The sequence below is a fragment of the Sander vitreus genome, chromosome 17, assembly GCF_031162955.1.
Source record: "Sander vitreus isolate 19-12246 chromosome 17, sanVit1, whole genome shotgun sequence".
Lineage (NCBI taxonomy): Eukaryota > Metazoa > Chordata > Actinopteri > Perciformes > Percidae > Sander > Sander vitreus.
Genome location: NC_135871.1, coordinates 4,942,242 through 4,961,042, shown reverse-complemented (window position 1 = coordinate 4,961,042; position 18,801 = coordinate 4,942,242). Strand labels below are relative to the sequence as shown.

At 43.6% G+C, this 18,801-nt stretch overlaps 1 protein-coding gene and 1 pseudogene across 6 annotated transcripts in view; one reads left to right on the top strand and one right to left on the bottom strand.

Moving 5' to 3' along the window:
- The window catches only part of piezo1 (piezo type mechanosensitive ion channel component 1 (Er blood group)), a 188,845-nt gene that overhangs the window by 59,543 nt on the left and 110,501 nt on the right, over window positions 1–18,801 (top strand). The gene's annotated exons all lie outside the window — the stretch shown is intronic.
- LOC144532246 (uncharacterized) lies at window positions 8,964–10,090 on the bottom strand (annotated as a pseudogene).

Below are 18,801 nucleotides of genomic sequence, written 5' to 3'. Positions count from 1 at the left end.
TGTTTCGCAAGACAGAGACAGGAGCCTACTACTAAACATGCTCTTCTGCTTATAGAAAGTGGTGTGCAGGGGGTGGCAGTCATTGTCCATTATAGAGAACAGTCTGCTCAGGGTCCTCTTATCCGCAACTGATGTCAGTGACTCCAGCTGCATGCCCACCACAGAGCCAGCTTTTCTCAACAGCCTGTCCAGTCGTCCAGCATCCCTCTTCCTAGTGCTGCCTCCCCAACATACCACAGCATAGAAAAGGACACTGGCCATGACAGACTGGTAGAACATAAGCAGGAGCTTGCTGCAGACATTGAAGGACCCCAGCCTCCTAAGGAAATAGAGCCTGCTCTGCCCTTTCTTGTAAAGTGTTGGCAGACCAGTCCAGTTTATTGTCGAGATGTAACCCCAGGTACTTTTATGTACTGACTGTCTCCACATTCACCCCGTCAATGGTGACAGGCAGCAAGGGAGTGGCAGGCCTCCTGAAGTCCACCACCATTTCCTTAGTTTTGGTGGTGTTCTGCTGCAGCTGGTTAGTCCTACACCATCCCACAAAGTCCTCCACAAGGCTTCTATACTCCCCCTCCTGTCCATCCTTGATACACCCCACAATTGCAGTGTTGTCAGAGAACTTCTGCATATGGCACGAGTCAGAGTTGTACTTGAAGTCTGTGGTGTACAAGGTGAACAGTACAGGAGAGAGAGTTCCATGTGACGCCCCTGTGCTGCTGACCACAGCCTCAGATGTGAGGTCCCCCAGTTAAACAAACTGGGGCCGTTCAGTGAGGTAATCTGTGTTCCAGGTCAACAGGCTTGGGTCCACTCTCATCTGCAGTAGTTTGTCTCTCAGCAGGAGGGGCTGAATGGTGAAATCAAAGAACATGATTCTCACAGCACTGCCTCCTTTGTCCAAGTGTAGTAGATATAGAACGGCATCCTCCACTCTCACCTTTTCCTGGTAAGCGAACTGCATCATGCTTTTAATTTTAAATTCAAAACAGTGGTTCTCAGAATGTCTTCCAGCCACTCCAAAGCCTTATAGTAAGTAGCATAAATGTGTTGTTTTCAATATTAAATAAACTCATATGTAAAATTTAAACATTCTTATGTGAAGTGGCTGTTTTTTCTGTGTTGTCGGACTTCAACAATGAAGCCGAGAGCAGGAGCGTAACAAAGCTTACATTACTGTCAATTAATCCGATGGCTTCCCTGATGTCTCACCATAAGCAGCGCCATTCTTCCTATTTAGATAACAATAAGTGAGTAAGGCATTTTAAGGTCATTTAATTTGGCTGTAATTTGTAATTTACAGTTGAAGTAGGATGCCTGTTGTTTTTGGGGATATTTTAGCAGTTAGGTGGTCCGTGAGTGTTTTTATGGGGTAAAACAAATTATTGTTTTATTAGTCCTCGAAAAGTTTGAGAAGCACTGCTATAGTTCATCCCCATACTCCTCTGTCTGATCTGTGTGTGTGTGTGTGTGTGTGTGTGTGTGTGTGTGTGTTTCCACCTCCATGTCAATGTTAATTACTGATTTAAGTGTCTTTATTGGCATGACTGCATACAATACAATGCTGCCAAAGAATGTTAATACAAACTACACAATTACAATAAACAATAACAATAAAAAAATGGGAAAGCTTAAGGGCTATGGATAACAATAACATAAGATGTAAACAGCGCTGATATTAATTATTTGCCATGTGAGACAGACTGTTTACAGAGTTGCTGAGTTCATGGCAGGATACTACATATCTAGCTGTCAGTTTATAGCCGTCCTCCCTCTCTTCCAGTTGGACCAGAAGTCTCTTGACATTTACATAGAGAAACTCTTGGAATATTTGTATTATTTTTGTAAAATATTGGTCTCTAAGGCTTTGATATTGCCTTCACTGAGTTAGGAAGTGCAGCTCTGTCTCATCTGTTCTCTGGTCACAGTAAAAACACAATCTCTCTTCTCTGGGCAGCCAGTTCTGTCGGTGTCCATTGCCAGATTTGTTCAGTCAGTCTGTACTTAGCTAGTGTTTTCCTCAGTTTTCACTTTGGTCAAGTAGGTTGCAACAGTGTACTTCCTGTTGAGGGCCTGATAGGTTTCCATTTTGTCCTGGGATTTTGTTAGTTCTGGAGAGTGGGCCACTTGTTTTAATATGATTTGAGAAATTTAGGGCTCGTTTTTGAATATTTCAGAGTAGAGGATATTGGCTTAAACCAGCTCTGCATGCAGAGTATGGAGCTCATCTCTGCACCTGGAGAATACTTTTGCAGAACTCTGCATGCAGGATTTCAGTGGGATGTTTGTCCCATTTTGTCCAATCTTGTTGAGTCTGTCCCCCACACCTCACTGCCATATAATGCAGTGAGTTCAATGATTAATTTTAATATTTTGAGCCTGGTTAAAATTGATAATTCAGTGGTTTTAGAGCTCTTGATGGCATATAAAGACTTTTTTGCTTTGTATTTTAGTTCATTTACAGCCAAGTAAAAAAATGTTTCCTGTTTGAAATGTTCTAAAATATTATTATATAACCTCCCAAACAAACAGAATAGAGATGTAGGTCAGTAAAGGAGGAGAAGGCAATGGAATCTGAGTACAATACATATTCCTATACAAGTTTTGAGAGTTTTTCATGGTGATATGATGAACAGTCAAATTACATTAACACGTAAACATTTATTGTTGTTTTTGCCCTTTTAACAGCAGGGTCTAATGATGGCAGTGTCAGTCAGTTGGCTGGTCGGTGTGTCTAACATTTTGCTCCTGAGCAAGTAATCTCAAGAACTAGTGGCTGTATAGACATTGGAGCTTCCTAGCGATTTAGGTGAACCCCTGACCTTTTTTAAGTGCACAAGTCAATAATTTTATACAAACAATGGATCAAATGTCGTGTAAAGGGAAATATGTTTTTATATGAGAATTATTAACAACTCTGCAGTTCCCATCAGCTCTAACCGCTCTTTTAAACTCAAATGTCCTACTTACATATCCAGCAGACACAAAGCAACATTATCATCCCATTGAAATTTGGTTTGTGTCCACTTGATGAATTTTAGTCCACTATTCTCTCTTTTTACCTCTGGTTTGATCTCCAACAACTCCACAAACGGAAAAAATATCTGGCTTTTAAGCTGCTAATTGCTCCACTGGTAGTAGTGTACAGTAATAGAGAAGTAGTGTATAATAATACATTTTATTTATATAGCGCTTTACATGGTACTCAAAGATACTTTACAGTAAAACCAGTACATATAGCACATTAAAAACAGATAAGCAATAAAACCAACACATAAAACAAGCATATTAAAATCAATTAAAAACAATAAAACCAGTAACTATCAGGTGAGAAATGTAAGACTATTTATGTGAAAGCTAATCTGAAGAGGTGTGTTTTGATTAGTGTTTTGAATGTGTCCAGGGGTCCGTTTCAGAAAGCAGGTTTAGTGAAAACTCTGAGTTTGTTAACCCTGAGATGAGGGAAACTCTGGGTTTTCTGTTTCAGAAAGGGAGGTTAATCAAACCTGAGAGACGCTGTTATACGTAAATCACAACGCTTATCAGTATCACATCCCCATCAGTCAGGCACAAGATCTGACCATAATAACACTTTTGCGTTCTATAAACTGTCGTTGCTTTAGCCTATTATATTATCAGTTGCAACCCTGGCAGTGGTAAGCGATCGTGAGAGAAAATAAAAAATATATAAAAACATAATTCAAACCGATGTGTGGCATTGGCAACACACGGCTCAAAAAGCCGACAAATAGCCTATACGTAATTCCCTCCGCTGAAAATATATATCTTTCGTAAAAATACCCATCAGGGAATGTTAATGGGGTTGTCGGTCTCTAAATGATGTATTGATTGGTCAGTAGGTGGTGCTTTTACACCGGTTGATCTCTAATCTCCAACATAACCCGCTCCCGAGCAGGTTAGGTGTTCTGCATAAATTACCACGGCGATTTAACCCGGTAACAAGTGATCCACCGTCGTGATACACAAAACCCTGGGTTGAACCTGAAGTTACCTCGTTAACGGTTCGTTAATGCCAAATCGTGCTTCATAGTACAGGCCTCAGTCAGGAGCAGGTTTTCTTCAATAGTTTCTCGCAGTCTCCTCCCTCTGACACAGCACTCTTTCATTTCCTCATTCATTCATTCAGTCTGTATCAGGCACATTTTAGTGCAGTTTGTTATCTGCATGAATAAAAAAACAGTGTTGGTTTATTAACCGTGTTAGGCAGACAATAAAATGTTTTTTTTTTCTCAAAACATGGCATTTCCTTTTGTCACTGATCCCGTTGATGAAGAAGCTGTATTACTTCACAGGGAGTCGTCTTGTCGGGAGATGATACTGAAGCCCAGACTATAGATGCATTTTCATTTCCAGATACAAGCCTACCTATTTGAGCGGTATCGTTTTTCTTCCCAGTCTATCAATTATGTAACCTACATAACCTTATCCGTCCTCATATCACTAACGTCACCCATCGTGGACATGCTCTACATCCCAGCAGATTCTTTGTGTCGCGTTACGTTTTTTTGCAAATGGCACATTTGCAAACATTGGTGATGCGGAGCATATTAGTAAAGCCACTGTAGCAAAGCGCCGAAGAGTGTGACTTGATCGCTCTGAAACGTGTTTTAAACATTTTTGTAGTATTCCCTGGACACAAACCAGTAAGAGCCATTAAAAAGGAGTTCCACAGTATTGCAGGTGAATGATGTAAACCCTTTGAAATAAAAGATTATGAATTATAATTATGTTAAGGGACATTCTAAAACGCTTAACATGAAAAAGCTTAACGTGGTTTAATGTATCTAAACAACGATCAATGATTACCAAATTTCTCATGGCCAAATCTTGTCATGAACACTTGTCAAAAAAACTAAACCGAAATCCAACGATTATAGAAGTTATCTGACGTTAGTTATCTGAAGTTATCTGATCTGATGTTTTCTTCTTCATTGGTGCCTATGGCAAGGAAAAAGCTTAACGTGGTTTAATGTACCTAAACAACGATCAATCATCACCAAATTTCTCTCTCATATTGCTCCTCATAACCACTGAAAACTGTCAAAAAATATAACCCAAAGTCCAATTATTATGAACGTTATCTGATATTAAGCGTTTCTGCTTCACATTTTCAGCAGGGCAGCAGAACGGTTGTGGGTTGACTCTCCACGGTTCTCATGGGCTTTATTCAATTCAATTAAATTTTATTTATAGTATCAAATCATAATGAGTTATCTCTAGACACTTTACAGATAGAGTAGGCCTAGACCACACTCTATAATTTACAAAGACACAACAATTCCAGCAATTCCCCCCCAAAAAAAGAAATAGTAGTCATAGTAGTTCATGGCATAGCAGGGCACTGCAGGGTGTTACAGGATGTAGCATGGCACAGCAGAGCATAGCTGGACGTAGCAGGACGCAGTAGGATGCAGCAGGACGCAGCAGGACACTGCAGGGCACTGCAGAGCGTAGCAGGGTGTTGCAGGAAGTGCAGCAGGACCACAGCGACAGCTGCAACCATGATTTTGGTGCCACCCTAATCCAAGGAAACATAAGGACCCCCAGGGGAATCAGCTCCCCAGAGCTAGGTTAGTAACAAGCATCTCTGGGACATGGATGCACACAAATGGAAAGAGAGAGGAGAGAGAAGCTCAGTGTGTCAAAGGAAGTCCCCTGGCAGTCTCAAACTATAACAGCATAGCTAAGAGCTACAGAGAAGCAGAGATAGGGAGGGGGTGTGCCGTGACTGTGGCTACACACCCTCCCCCGCCGGGCTAGGCGAACGCTGCAACTCCTCACTCCCTAAATGTAAGCTTTCTATGAAGAGAAGCAGAGATAGGGAGGGGGCACGCCATGACTGTGGTTACACACCCTCCCCCGTCGGTCTAGGTGAAGCTGCAAGTCCTCAATCCCTAACTATAAGCTTTATCAAAGAGGAGAGTTTTAAGTTTACTCTTAAATGTGATGATGGTGTCTGCCTCCCGAACCCAGACCGGGAGCTGGTTCCACAGGAGAGGAGCCTCATAGCTAAAGGCTCTGGCTCCCATTTTACTTTTAGAGACTCTAGGAACCACAAGTAACTCTGCATTCTGGGAGCGGAGTGCTCTAGTGGGTCAATAAGGTACTATGAGCTCTTCAAGATATGGTGGTGCTTGATCATTTAGAGCTTTGTAGGTCAGGAGAAGGATTTTGACAGGAAGCCAATGCAGAGAAGCTAATATGATATGATGATCTCTTTTCTTAGTTTTTGTCAGAACACGCGCTGCAGCATTCTGGATCAGCTGGAAAGTCTTAAGGGACTTATTTGGGCAACCTGACAGTAAGGAATTACAGTAGTCCAGCCTGGAAGTAACGAATGCATGGACTAGTTTTTCAGCATTGTTTTGAGACAGGATGTGCCTAATTTTGGCAATGTTATGACGATGAAAGAAAGCTGTTCTTGAGATTTGTTTTAAGTGGGCGTTAAAGGATATATCCTCATCAAAAATAACTCCTAGATTTCTGACAGTAGTGCTGGAGGCCAGGGCAATACCATCCAGAGTAATTATATCTTTGGGTAATGAGGTTCAGAGGTGTTTAGGGCCCAGCACAATAACTTCAGTTTTGTTTGAGTTTAACATCAGAAAATTGTAGGTCATCCATGATTTTATATCTTTAATGCATACTTGAAGTTTAGCTAACTGACTGGTTTCCTCTGGCTTGATTGATAAGTATAATTAGTTGTCATCCGCATAACAGTGAAAATTGTTTCCTAATAATATTGCCTAGAGGAAGCATATATAAGGAGAATAGAATTGGTCCAAGCACTGAGCCTTGTGGAACACCATGGCTAACTTTAGCGTACCTGGAGGATTTATCGTTAACATTAACAAATTGAGATCGATCAGAGAAATTGGACTTAAACCAGCTTAGTGTGATTCCTCTAATGTCAACTAAATGTTCCAATCTCTGTAACAGGATGGTATGGTCAATAGTGTCGAACTCAGCACTAAGCTCTAATAGGACAAGTCCTTTGTCAGCAGCAGTTAGAAGGTCGTTAGTAATTTTCACCAGTGCTGTCTCTGTGCTATGATGCATTCTAAATCCTGACTGAAAGTCCTCAAATAAACTATTGCTATGTAGAAAATCACATAACTGATTAGCGACTACCTTCTCGAGGATCTTGGAGAGAAAGGGAAGGTTAGATATAGGTCTATAGTTGGCTAAGACATCAGGATCGAGGGTGGGTTTTCTCAGAAGAGGTTTTATCACAGCTACTTTAAATGACTGCGGTACATAACCTGTTACTAAAGACATATTGATCATATCTAGTAATGAAGTGTTAACCATGGGTAACGCTTCTTTAAGTAGCCTTGTTGGGATGGGGTCTAAGAGACAGGTAGATGGCTTAGCTGAAGAGACCTTCAACATTAATTGTTGGTCTATAGGATAAAAGCAGTCTAAGTATATGTCAGGTATTGTCGTTGTTTCTAGGAGTCCTGCGTTTAAAGGTGAACCGTTAGAAGTTGAGGGCTAAAGGTGATGAATTGTATCTCTAATTGTTTTAATTTTATCATTAAAGAAGCTCATGAAGTCATCACTACTCAGAGCTATAGGAATAGATGGCTCAATAGAGCTGTGACTCTCTGTCAGCCTGGCTACAGTGCTGAAAAGAAACCTTGGGTTGTTCTTATTTTCTTCTATTAGTGATGAGTAATAGTCTGTTCTGGCATTTCTGAGGGCCTTCCTATAGGTTTTCAGACTGTCTTGCCAATCTAAACGAGAATCTTCCAGTTTGGTGGAACGCCATTTACTTTCAAGTTTTTGCGAGATTTGTTTTAATTGGCAAGTTTGGGAGTTGTACCAAGGTGCTAGTTTCCTTTGCTTCATCATCTTCTTTTTGAGGGGAGCAACAGAGTCTAAAGTCGTCCGTAGGCAGGACGTAGCAGCGTCTACAAAATTATCAATTTCGGGGGGACTAAAGTTAGCATAAAGGTCCTCTGTTATATTAAAACACGACATTGAGTTAAATGCTGTTGGAATATCTTCCTTAAATTTAGCTATAGCACTGTCAGATCCAGTGTAGAAGCTTTTATCTAATTTTGTATAATCGGGTAGTAAGAATTCGAAAGTTATTAAAAAATGGTCTGATAATAAAGGATTCTGCGGAAATATTATTAAATCTTCAATTTTGATGCCATATGCCAGCACAAGGTCGAGGGTGTGGTTAAAACAGTGCGTGGCCTTATGCACACTCTGACTAAAACCACTGAATCTAATAGTGAGTTGAAAGCAGTACTAAGGCTATTGCTGTCAACGTCCACATGGATATTAAAATCACCTACAATAAGTCCTTTGTCTGAGTTAAGGACTACACATGATAAAAACTCAGAGAATTCAGATAAAAATTCAGAATACGGACCTGGAGCTCGGTAAACAACAACAAATATAATTGGCTGTAATGTTTTCCATGTTGGATGTTGAAGATTAAGAACAGGGCTTTCAAACGAGTTATAATTTAGTTTAGCTTTAGGATTAATTAACAGGCTTTGATCAAATATGGCTGCAACTCCCCCTCCTCGGCCTGAGCCTCTAGGAATTTGAGTATTATTATGACTGGGAGGAGTGGCTTCATTTAGACTAACGTATTCTTCATGGCACAGCCAGGTTTCGGTAAGACAGAATAGATCAATTTGATTATCTGATATCAAATCGTTTACCAATACTGCTTTAGAAGACAGAGATCTAATATTTAATAGTCCACATCTAATTTTCCTATTCTCTTCTATCATTGCAGTGGTTGTTTTAATTCCCTATAGGTTGTTAAGTATAGCCCCTCTTTTGTTTACCTTTGATTTAACCGATCTGAGTCGGGGGACAGACACCATGGTTATTAGACTCTGAGTGGGTGACTGCTCCAATGGAAGCACAGAGGAGCGTGTTGCACTGTACCTCTGATTACTAATATCAAACTTGGGTTGTCATGGTTTATGACCAATAATAGACTCGATCAGATTTTTTGATATGAGAGCGGCTCCGTCCAAAGTGGGATGAATGCAGTCTCTCCTAATCAGACCAGGCTTTCCCCAGAATGCCCTCCAGTTATTCACATAGCCCATATTATTAGCTGGGTACCATTCCGACAACCAGCGGTTGAAGGATGACATGCGGCTGTACATGTCATCGCTGATCAGGTTTGGCAGGGGTCCAGAGAAAACTACTGAGTCCGACATTGTCTTTGCATATGCACAAAGTGATTTAACATTTAGTGAACTCCGATTTACGTAATCGGGTATCATTACCACCTACATGAAGTATGAGCTTACTGTATTTACGGTTATTTTTATCCAGCTTTAGATAGGATTCTACATCGCCCCCTCTGGCCCCAGGGACGCACACGACCGCAGCCGCTGGAGCCGGCAACCTCACATTTCGTAGTATAGAGCTCCCAATAACCAGAGTTGGCTTCTCAGCGGGTGTATCACTGAGTGGGGAGAAACTGTTAGAAAGGCGAAGATGCTCCGGTTTAGAGCGACCGCCGTCATGTGCACTCCCCGGTTTAGAGCTAGCTCTATGCTTCCTTCGGACAGTCACCCACTTGCCCGGCTGTTCGGGGCCTGCCGGGGGACTGCTAACAGAAGCTACAGTATGTTGGCCCGCACCAGCTATGGGGCGCTGGTTAGCTACGGAAGCATTTTGATTCCATGGTGTGGAGCCGTGCATCTAACTCACTAAGCCTCGCCTCCAGAGCAGCGAATAAACTACATTTATTACATGTATCATTATCACTAAAGGAGGCAGAGGAATAGCTAAACATTTGACAGACAGAGCAAGAGAGAGCAGGAGAGGGAGAGAAGTCGCTGTAAGAGAAGAGAACTATAAGTGCTTGAGTATAACTAGTGTAGTTTAAATCCAATCCAAAGCAGAGTTGAGTAAGTTTTTGCTGGAGCAGCAAACTAGCGTCGTAACTCGGGAATACCGTAAACGTGAGCACGTAAAGCCTCTTCCTAACTAGAGTATCTAGTCTAGTTGTTGAGGCTCTTTATAAGTCCTAACGTGAAAAAGCTTAACGTGGTTTAATGTACCTAAACAACGATCATCACCACATTGCTCCTTATAACCACTGAAAACTGTCAAAAAATTGAACCCAAAGTCCAATTATTATGGACGTTATCTGACATTAAGCGTTTCTGCTTTATTAAGGCTATTGTAAGGAAAAAGCTTAACGTGAAAAAGCTGAAATGTACCTAAACAACGATCAATCATCACCAAATTCCTCTCTCATAAAGCAATATGAGAGAGAAATACGGTTGTTGGTGATGATCGATCGTTGTTTAGGTACATTAAACCACGTTAAGCTTTTTCCTCGCCATAGGCGCCAATGAAGAAGAAAACGTTAACGTGAGATAACTTCTATAATCGTTGGATTTCGGTTTAGTTTTTTTGACAGGCAAGTGTTCATGACAAGATATGGCCATGAGAAATTTGGTGATCATTGATCATTGTTTAGGTACATTAAACCACGTTAAGCTTTTTCACGTTAAGCGTTTTAGAATGTCCCTTATATTAATGATGGTGCTGCAGCCTCAGAATGGGATTAATAGGCCTAGGACTTTTTCGCCCGCAGGATTGCACCTAAATTAAATAGATTGTAGGTTCAATACCATTTCACCAGTAATATTATATTTATGATTAAATATGATATTAATACACTATATTGGAACTTACACATTTACTCTAGCAGCAATTTTCTCCCACTCAAATTTTCTCTCTTTTGCAGCAGCCGCTGTGTTGCTTTTTTAACGAAATACATGTTCAAACTCGCTGTATGTGCGCTTGAGTATTTCCACTGACCAGTTTCTTTGTGGGTGTTACCATGTTGAATCGTAGTATCATGGCTCCATTCATGCTGCCTTTTTATAGTGGAGTGAACCTACTCTGAGTTGATTGAACCAACTTAAATCAGCTGTTCTGGAACCAAAAACTCAGAGTTTCCCATCTCAGGGAAATCAACTCAGAGTTCAGGGTTAGATTAGGGATGTCACGAGAACCGATACTACCGATACCTTTCGGTTCTAAAAAACACAGACGATGCCCATTTTTTTGAAGCACCGTAGGCACTGTTAGCAACGATGCCAGTGTTAGCAGCATCGGTGCTGCGCCTCTTCTGGAACTGATGGGGGCAGTATATGCTTCAGAGTGTTCCAGTCGATATATTCAGAAGAAGGAGATCAAGAAGTGGCCAAAGTCACGTCTTTCTACTTCGATTACATACAAGAGTCAACTCTACCCGACCTAAAAAACGACATGTTCACTGCAAACTCATGGTCCTCTCTTTCCGAATTAGCTACAGCCCCCCTCTCTTGGCTTCAAATAACTCACCAATGTCGTCTACGTCAACAGCCGTGGCTCGCTTGCCTGCTCCTCCGGTAATGTTAGTCGTTAGCAGGGTTAGCATGGCAGCGTTAGCCACGGTTAGCCAGGACCAATCGGGATCACTTTACTGGCTGTGTCTCAATTGTTTTTGCGAGTAACCAACTCGGGTACTCTACCTATATAATTCAATGTGAGTACACAAATGTTGAAATGACATAAAATGCCCGTCCCTTGTAGCCGTGATAAATTAGCCTGAAGCTAATGCTTAGCTACCTGTTCAGGAGGAAATTAGCCAACTCGGCGTCCTTTTGGACTCTAAGCTGCCAATATTTCAATTTCAATATAATCCATATTTTGGATTCGTGACACTCTTAGTTAGACTGTTGTTCAACCTCCTTCCTGAAACGGGCACCAGGTCAGTACAGTCACGGATGTGTATGGGTAGGGAGTTCCAGAGGTAGGGGGCTGCAATGGTTGAAGCTGGGGTTTTAGAGCTTTTATACTGGAGTTTCTTGTAAACATCTGTAAATGTAAATGGAATGCATTTATATAGCACTTTTCTAGGCTTAAAGACTACTCAAAGTGCTTTTACACACTACAGGCACCATTCACCATTCACACACACATTCATACACTAGAGGTCGAGGCTGCCAAGACTGTCCTCCCCACATTAGTCGTTAAAAGAGCAATTACAACCTATATTTAGGTTCAGCAAGGTAGGTGGGGTGGTGGATGTGTCAAACAAACACATGATTTTCACACAGGAGACTGGGGTTTGAGTCCTGTTTGAAAATTAAAGTAAACAACAAGATTTATTTGTAACTTTATGGAACAAACGGAGCTACTTCACGTTTTGCATTGTCTGCCTATTCTGAAGTGAAGTAGCGTCTGATTTTAACCCAAACCACAATCTTTTTTCTAAATTTAAGTAACTAGTGTTGATACCTAAACCTAACTAAACTGTGACCGTTTCACAAAGTTAACGTTAACGTTACGTTCTCTGATTTAGATATTAAAGGCTTATTTCCTGCCAACACTAGAGGTGCTAATTTATGAAATGCTCCTGTTTGTCGTATTAGAGGGTAGGAATAGACGACCGATATCGTCATATGGTTTGGAGGACTTGTTTAGGCTGCCATACAACACCTGCTCATCAGATAAACATTCATGCACATTCCCACACTGATGGCGCAGCATGGAGTGCAATTTGGGGTTCAGTGTCTTGCCCAAGGACATGTAGACTGCTGGGGCCAGGGATTGAACCGCCACCAAAAGCTGTTATGTGTTGCTGTAGATGCATTGGGATTCTCTCCTAAACAATTTATTATATTTCATAATTCAGAGGGTTCCCTAAGCCAACTACCTCTGTCTGAATGGATTATTTTACACATAGCAGTGAAGTCACATTTTGTAGGAGGAGGATGAGTTTCTGTGATATTGCTGTCTCAGTAGTAAGAAACATGAGATATTTGTCACCTGTTACAGCATATCACGACTGGGTGTTTTGCTGGTACTTTTCTATACTGTGTGTTCAGGGATATTAGACTAGTATGTGTGTTGTCGTATCTACAATTGTGAGCAACAGCCCAATAAAGAGAACGGTTTTCTATTTTTATTCTTAGTCAGACCTATATTGTAATTATATGTAAACCTGATTACATATAATAACACATAATGTTGAAGAGTGACAACAAGCAGTAAAGAAAATTGGTACAATGTATGTGTCTTTATTAAATGTATCATTACACCCCTGGGCTGCTGCCTGCTCCCATAAATAAGATTTGACGAATTAAGAAGACTGCAGCATAAGCAGTGTGTATAGGAGCAGGGGCCCCATAAAACTTTCATACAGAGGTGAAACCAAAAATTCTGATTTATATAACCATTAAATATGTGGCATAATAAATAAATAAAGATTCATTTTTTGTAACTCCCAAGCAGAAGTCTAAGTGAGTAAAGAACTGTGGATTACTACTGGTGGACCATGCCATGTATATCTCAGATGTGTTCATGCATCCATTCTTTTTGGGTCTGTCTCTCTGTCCCTCTCCCAGCCACATTCCCTATTCAACAGGCCCCGTAATTGGCATTTCTTTGTATCCATCCACCAGATGCCTTTGGACTTTCTGTCCTTTCCCCATCACCTGCCTACCCTACCCATCTAAACACCTCTTCCCACTTCCCTCATTGGCTCTGTAGTTGCCTGGCCTTTCCTGCCTACACCTTATCTGCATCTCATTCCCTTATCAGCCTCTCGTAGTGCGTTTCATTTACCTTGGAAATTGGAAGCCGGAGCTGGGAATGACGTGTGTGACTCAGAGGTTGTCCGACTTCCAAGCTCGGAAATCTGAGTTCAGGGGGCATGTTTCTGACTTTGACCTTGGAAAATTCGACTTCCGAGTACAAATGGAACGCGCATCAGTACGAGCCCAGTTCTGTTCATTTCCTTTGTTAAAGTTACAATGATTTCTGACTTTCTTGTCTTGTGCTATTGCTTTTGAGTTTCTGTTACCCAAACCTTAACCTGGACTTGTACCTGCCTGCCTGCAAGCATATTGATACCTTCCCTTTGGCTATAAATTGCTGAACTTATCCTGTCTGCGTTTGGGTCAAATACTGCATTTCCTGAGTTGTGACAGTACGACCTGGCCAAACATGGACCCAGCAAGTGAAGCATTCTTTGCAAACAAAGTTGATCATGTGATTGACAGCATCCAGTGCACTTTAAACCACAGCCAAAATGCCAGTATTTAGTGCAAGGAGGCAGCTCTGTTACTGGCACTCCGAAAAGTCTCTTCCAAGCCTTGGTTAGTGAACTGGATTGGCAGATAACTTGACCATTGCTCTAGCCTCCTTGTCTGTGAGTGCTGGGCCTGCTAGCCTTCGGCCTTCACCTCTGTCAGCTAACCTCCAGTCTAGCCTCCAGCCTGCTAGTCAACAGACTGCTATCCTCCAGCCTGCAATTGGGCCTGCTAGCCTTCAGTCTGCACCCTGGCCTGCCAGCCTTCAGTCCGCAACCTCGCCTGTTAGACTTCAGTCCGTGCCCAATGCATTTATTTTTCACAATAAAAGCATTTGCATTTGGATAGGTTTGGCACTATATTGCCTTTACATACTCAATAATGCACCTCCCCAAGCTACTCATGTAAGATTTACATAATTAGTGGTACCAGCACAATCCATCCATCCATCCATCTTCATCCGCTTATCCGGGGTCGGGTCGCGGGGGTAGCAGCTCCAGCAGGGGACCCCAAACTTCCCTTTCCCGGGCCACATTAACCAGCTCCGACTGGGGGATCCCGAGGCGTTCCCAGGCCAGGTTAGAGATATAATCCCTCCACCTAGTCCTGGGTCTCCCCCGAGGCCTCCTCCCAGCTGGACGTGCCTGGAACACCTCCCTAGGGAGGCGCCCAGGGGGCATCCTTACCAGATGCCCGAACCACCTCAACTGGCTCCTTTCGACGCAAAGGAGCAGCGGCTCTACTCCGAGCTCCTCACGGATAACTGAGCTTCTCACCCTATCTCTAAGGGAGACGCCAGCTACCCTCCTGAGGAAACCCATTTCGGCCGCTTGTACCCTGGATCTTGTTCTTTCGGTCATGACCCAGCCTTCATGACCATAGGTGAGGGTAGGAACAAAAACTGACCGGTAGATTGAGAGCTTTGCCTTCTGGCTCAGCTCTCTTTTCGTCTAGCGGTGCGATAAATTGAATGTAATACCGCACCTGCTGTGCCGATTCTCCGACCAATCTCCCGCTCCATTGTCCCCTCACTCGCGAACAAGACCCCCAAGGTACTTGAACTCCTTCACTTGGGGTAAGGACTCATTCCCTACCTGGAGAAGGCACTCCATCGGTTTCCTGCTGAGAACCATGGCCTCCGATTTAGAGGTGCTGATCCTCATCCCAGCCGCTTCACACTCGGCTGCGAACCGATCCAGTGAGTGCTGAAGGTCACAGACCGATGATGCCATCAGGACCACATCATCTGCAAAAAGCAGCAATGAGATCCCCAGCCCACCGAACTGCAACCCCTCTCCACCCCGACTACGCCTCGATATCCTGTCCATAAATACTACAAACAGGATTGGTGACAAAGCGCAGCCCTGGCGGAGGCCAACTCTCACCTGAAACGAGTCCGACTTACTGCCGAGAACCCGGACACAGCTCTCGCTTTGGTCGTACAGAGATTGGATGGCCCTGAGAAGGGACCCCCTCACCCCGTACTCCCGCAGCACCTCCCACAGTATCTCCCGGGGCACCCGGTCATACGCCTTCTCCAGATCCACAAAACACATGTAGACTGGTTGGGCATACTCCCAGGCTCCCTCCAGGATCCTTGCGAGAGTAAAGATCTGGTCCGTTGTTCCACGACCAGGACGGAATCCGCATTGTTCCTCTTCAACCTGAGATTCGACTATCGACCGAACCCTCCTTTCCAGTACCTTCGAGTAGACTTTACCGGGAGGCTGAGAAGTGTGATACCCCTGTAATTGGCACACACCCTCTGGTCCCCCCTTTTTTTAAAAGGGGAACCACCACCCCGGGTCTGCCACTCCTTAGGCACCGTCCCAGACTTCCACGCAATGTTGAAGAGGCGTGTCAACCAAGACAACCCCTCCACACCCAGAGCTTTAAGCATTTCTGGACGGATCTCATCAATTCCTGGGGCTTTGCCACTGTGGAGTTGTTTAACTACCTCAGCAACCTCCACCAGGGAAATTGATGCCAATCCCCCCTCATCCTCCAGCTCTGCCTCTACCATAGAGGGCGTATTAGTCGGATTTAGGAGTTCCTCAAAGTGCTCCTTCCACCGCCCTATTACCTCCTCAGTTGAGGTCAACAGCGTCCCATCCTTACGTACACAGCTTGGATGGTTGCTCGCTTCCCCCTCCTGAGGTGGCGAACGGTTTTCCAGAAGCACCTTGGTGCCGACCAAAAGTCCTTCTCCATGTCTTCACCGAACTTCTCCCACACACGCTGCTTTGCCTCTTTCACGGCAGAGGCTGCAGCCCTTCGGGCCCTTCAGTACCTTGCAACTGCCTCCGGAGTCGTCTGGGATAACATATCCCGGAAAGACTCCTTCTTCAGTCGGACGGCTTCCCTGACCACCGGTGTCCACCACGGTGTTCGTGGGTTACCGCCCCTTGAGGCACCTAGTATAGCACAATAGTATTATGTACAAATGAACAGGGTTTCTCCGTACTCTTCCAGCAGTATGAACCTGAATTAGGTGTTTCGGGCAGGAGGTTGGGCAGATGGGCGGAGTGGCTCTGGAGGACAACCTGGAGGTCAGCAATGAAGGTGGGACCACTTTGGAGGTTGGGGACGTAGATGGGACTGCCCTGGAGGTTGGCGACATAAGCGGGATCCACTCTAGTTGGCAGTGACGTAGGTGGGACCGCTCTGGAGGTTGGCGACGTAGGCAGAACCGCTCTCTATGTTGGCTATGTAGGTGGGACTGCCTTAGAGGTTGGCGACGTAGGTGGGACCTCTCTGAAAGTCAACGAGTTCTGGAGACCTGCAGTCCTGGAACGATGGCAGATTGCAGCCAATAACCTTTTCAGCAGAGCAAATGAGCACTGCTGCCACTGCAAAGGACAAGGGCAGACTTCAGTATACCAGATGGTGATGGAGGAGGTGATATTGGACTCAAGCCTTGGAATGATTGCTGCTGGTCCTGGAGTCTGTGTTTCCCCAGCTCAGGGTCCAGGAGTGGGTAAGTAATGGTTCTGATGGGAGACAGAACAAGGGCTCAAATGATTTCAATGCCACAGAATGCCACTGTGGTCCTGGGTTTTTTGGGGACGGGCCTGACGGTGGAGGTACTGAAGCAGGCTGGTACTTGGTGAGGTGTTAAAGTGCTCATATTATGCTTTTTGGTTTTTTCCCTTTCCTTTATTGTGTTATATATCTTTTTTGTGCAAGTTATAGGTTTACAAAATGAAAAAGCCCAAAGTCCACCCCAAAGGGACTTACCATCTTCCAGAGAAAACACTGTTCACAAACAGCTCAATTGTAGTCCAGCCTTTACTTCCGTGACGAACGTGTGTCACTTTGTAACACACGTTATAATTGTTGGGACCGAGGAAATTAAGTATTAAACATTATCTCTTAAATAGAGATCTCAACCATGCAGCCTACAGGCAACTGTGGAGCCTGAACACCCTCTGGAACAAAGGAGACCATGCGGTCAACATGGGTGTTTTTAAACTGTCAGGTTTGGGGGACAGAACTCAGATGCGGACACTGAAGTAGTGAAAAATTGTCAAAAATAACTTGTGGTAGGAGATGAACTGGTCCGTAGTGGTAGGAGCTGGTAGCGGAGTGTGGTGAGGAGATCAATGTTTGTAGAAGCAGGAGACTGGAGTGGAGCTGACTGGGTCCAAGATCTGGTGGTTGCTGGAGGTGAGTATTTCTTCTAGGACACGGAAACAGACAAGTTAGATCGAGGCAAAAACTCAGAACAAGAAAACACTAGCGAGAGCAGCAAAGAACTCATACTCAAGGTAAGTAACAATCTGGCGTTGAGCAGAAGGTCACACTGATCTTTAAAGGAGGTAGATGAGCTGATGAGTAGCAGGTGAGTTGATTAGTGAATTGGAAGCAGGTGCGAGGAGAAAGCAGCAGGAGGAGGTGTGTCCACACACTGTGGAAAATGACGTTAGGGAAATGGAGAAAACAAAACACACCAGAGGTCTGTACTAAAGGGGTGCGTACATAAAAGTTAAAACATTTAGAGACCGACAACCCCGTTAGCATTTCCTGATGTGTATATTTATGAAATATATAGATTGTAATGGGAGGGAATTTCATATCGGCTCGGCTTCTTGAGCCGTGTGTTGCCAATGCGCAATCAGTTTGAATTTTGTTTTTATATATTTTATTTGCTCTCACGATGGCTTCCCACTGCCAGGGTTGCAACTGAAATTACTAGGCTAAAGCAACGACAGTTTATGGAAAGTGCACAAGTGTAATTATGGTCAGATCTTGGTCCTGACTGATGGGGAAGTGATATTAATAAGCGTTGTGATTTACGCATCTACAGCGTCGGCTATTTTTTTGCCAGCTTTCCTTCCTGTTTTAGGAAGCAGCGACTGTATTGCGTTTTGCCTGCAAAACCGTGTCTGTGTTATTCATATTTATGTAGAATTATAATTTCCTCTTATGTAAAATATGTGGCTCTGGTAGATGTTTGCGATTGGTCGTGCTGTGCAAACACCGCCTCTTTTATGTGAACGCGCGCGCTGCTGGATTGGGAAACCCTGGGTTGACTGAACTAGTTGATAACCAGCGTCGTGTTACAGCTTATGCGGGACCGCGGGTGTTAGGTTAGGTGAAGCCGGGTAACTGAAAGAAATCCAGGACATGTTGATCTCACTTCGTAGTACAGGCCTCTGCCAAACTGCAAGCAACCAAACGAGGAAAAAAAACAAAAACACAG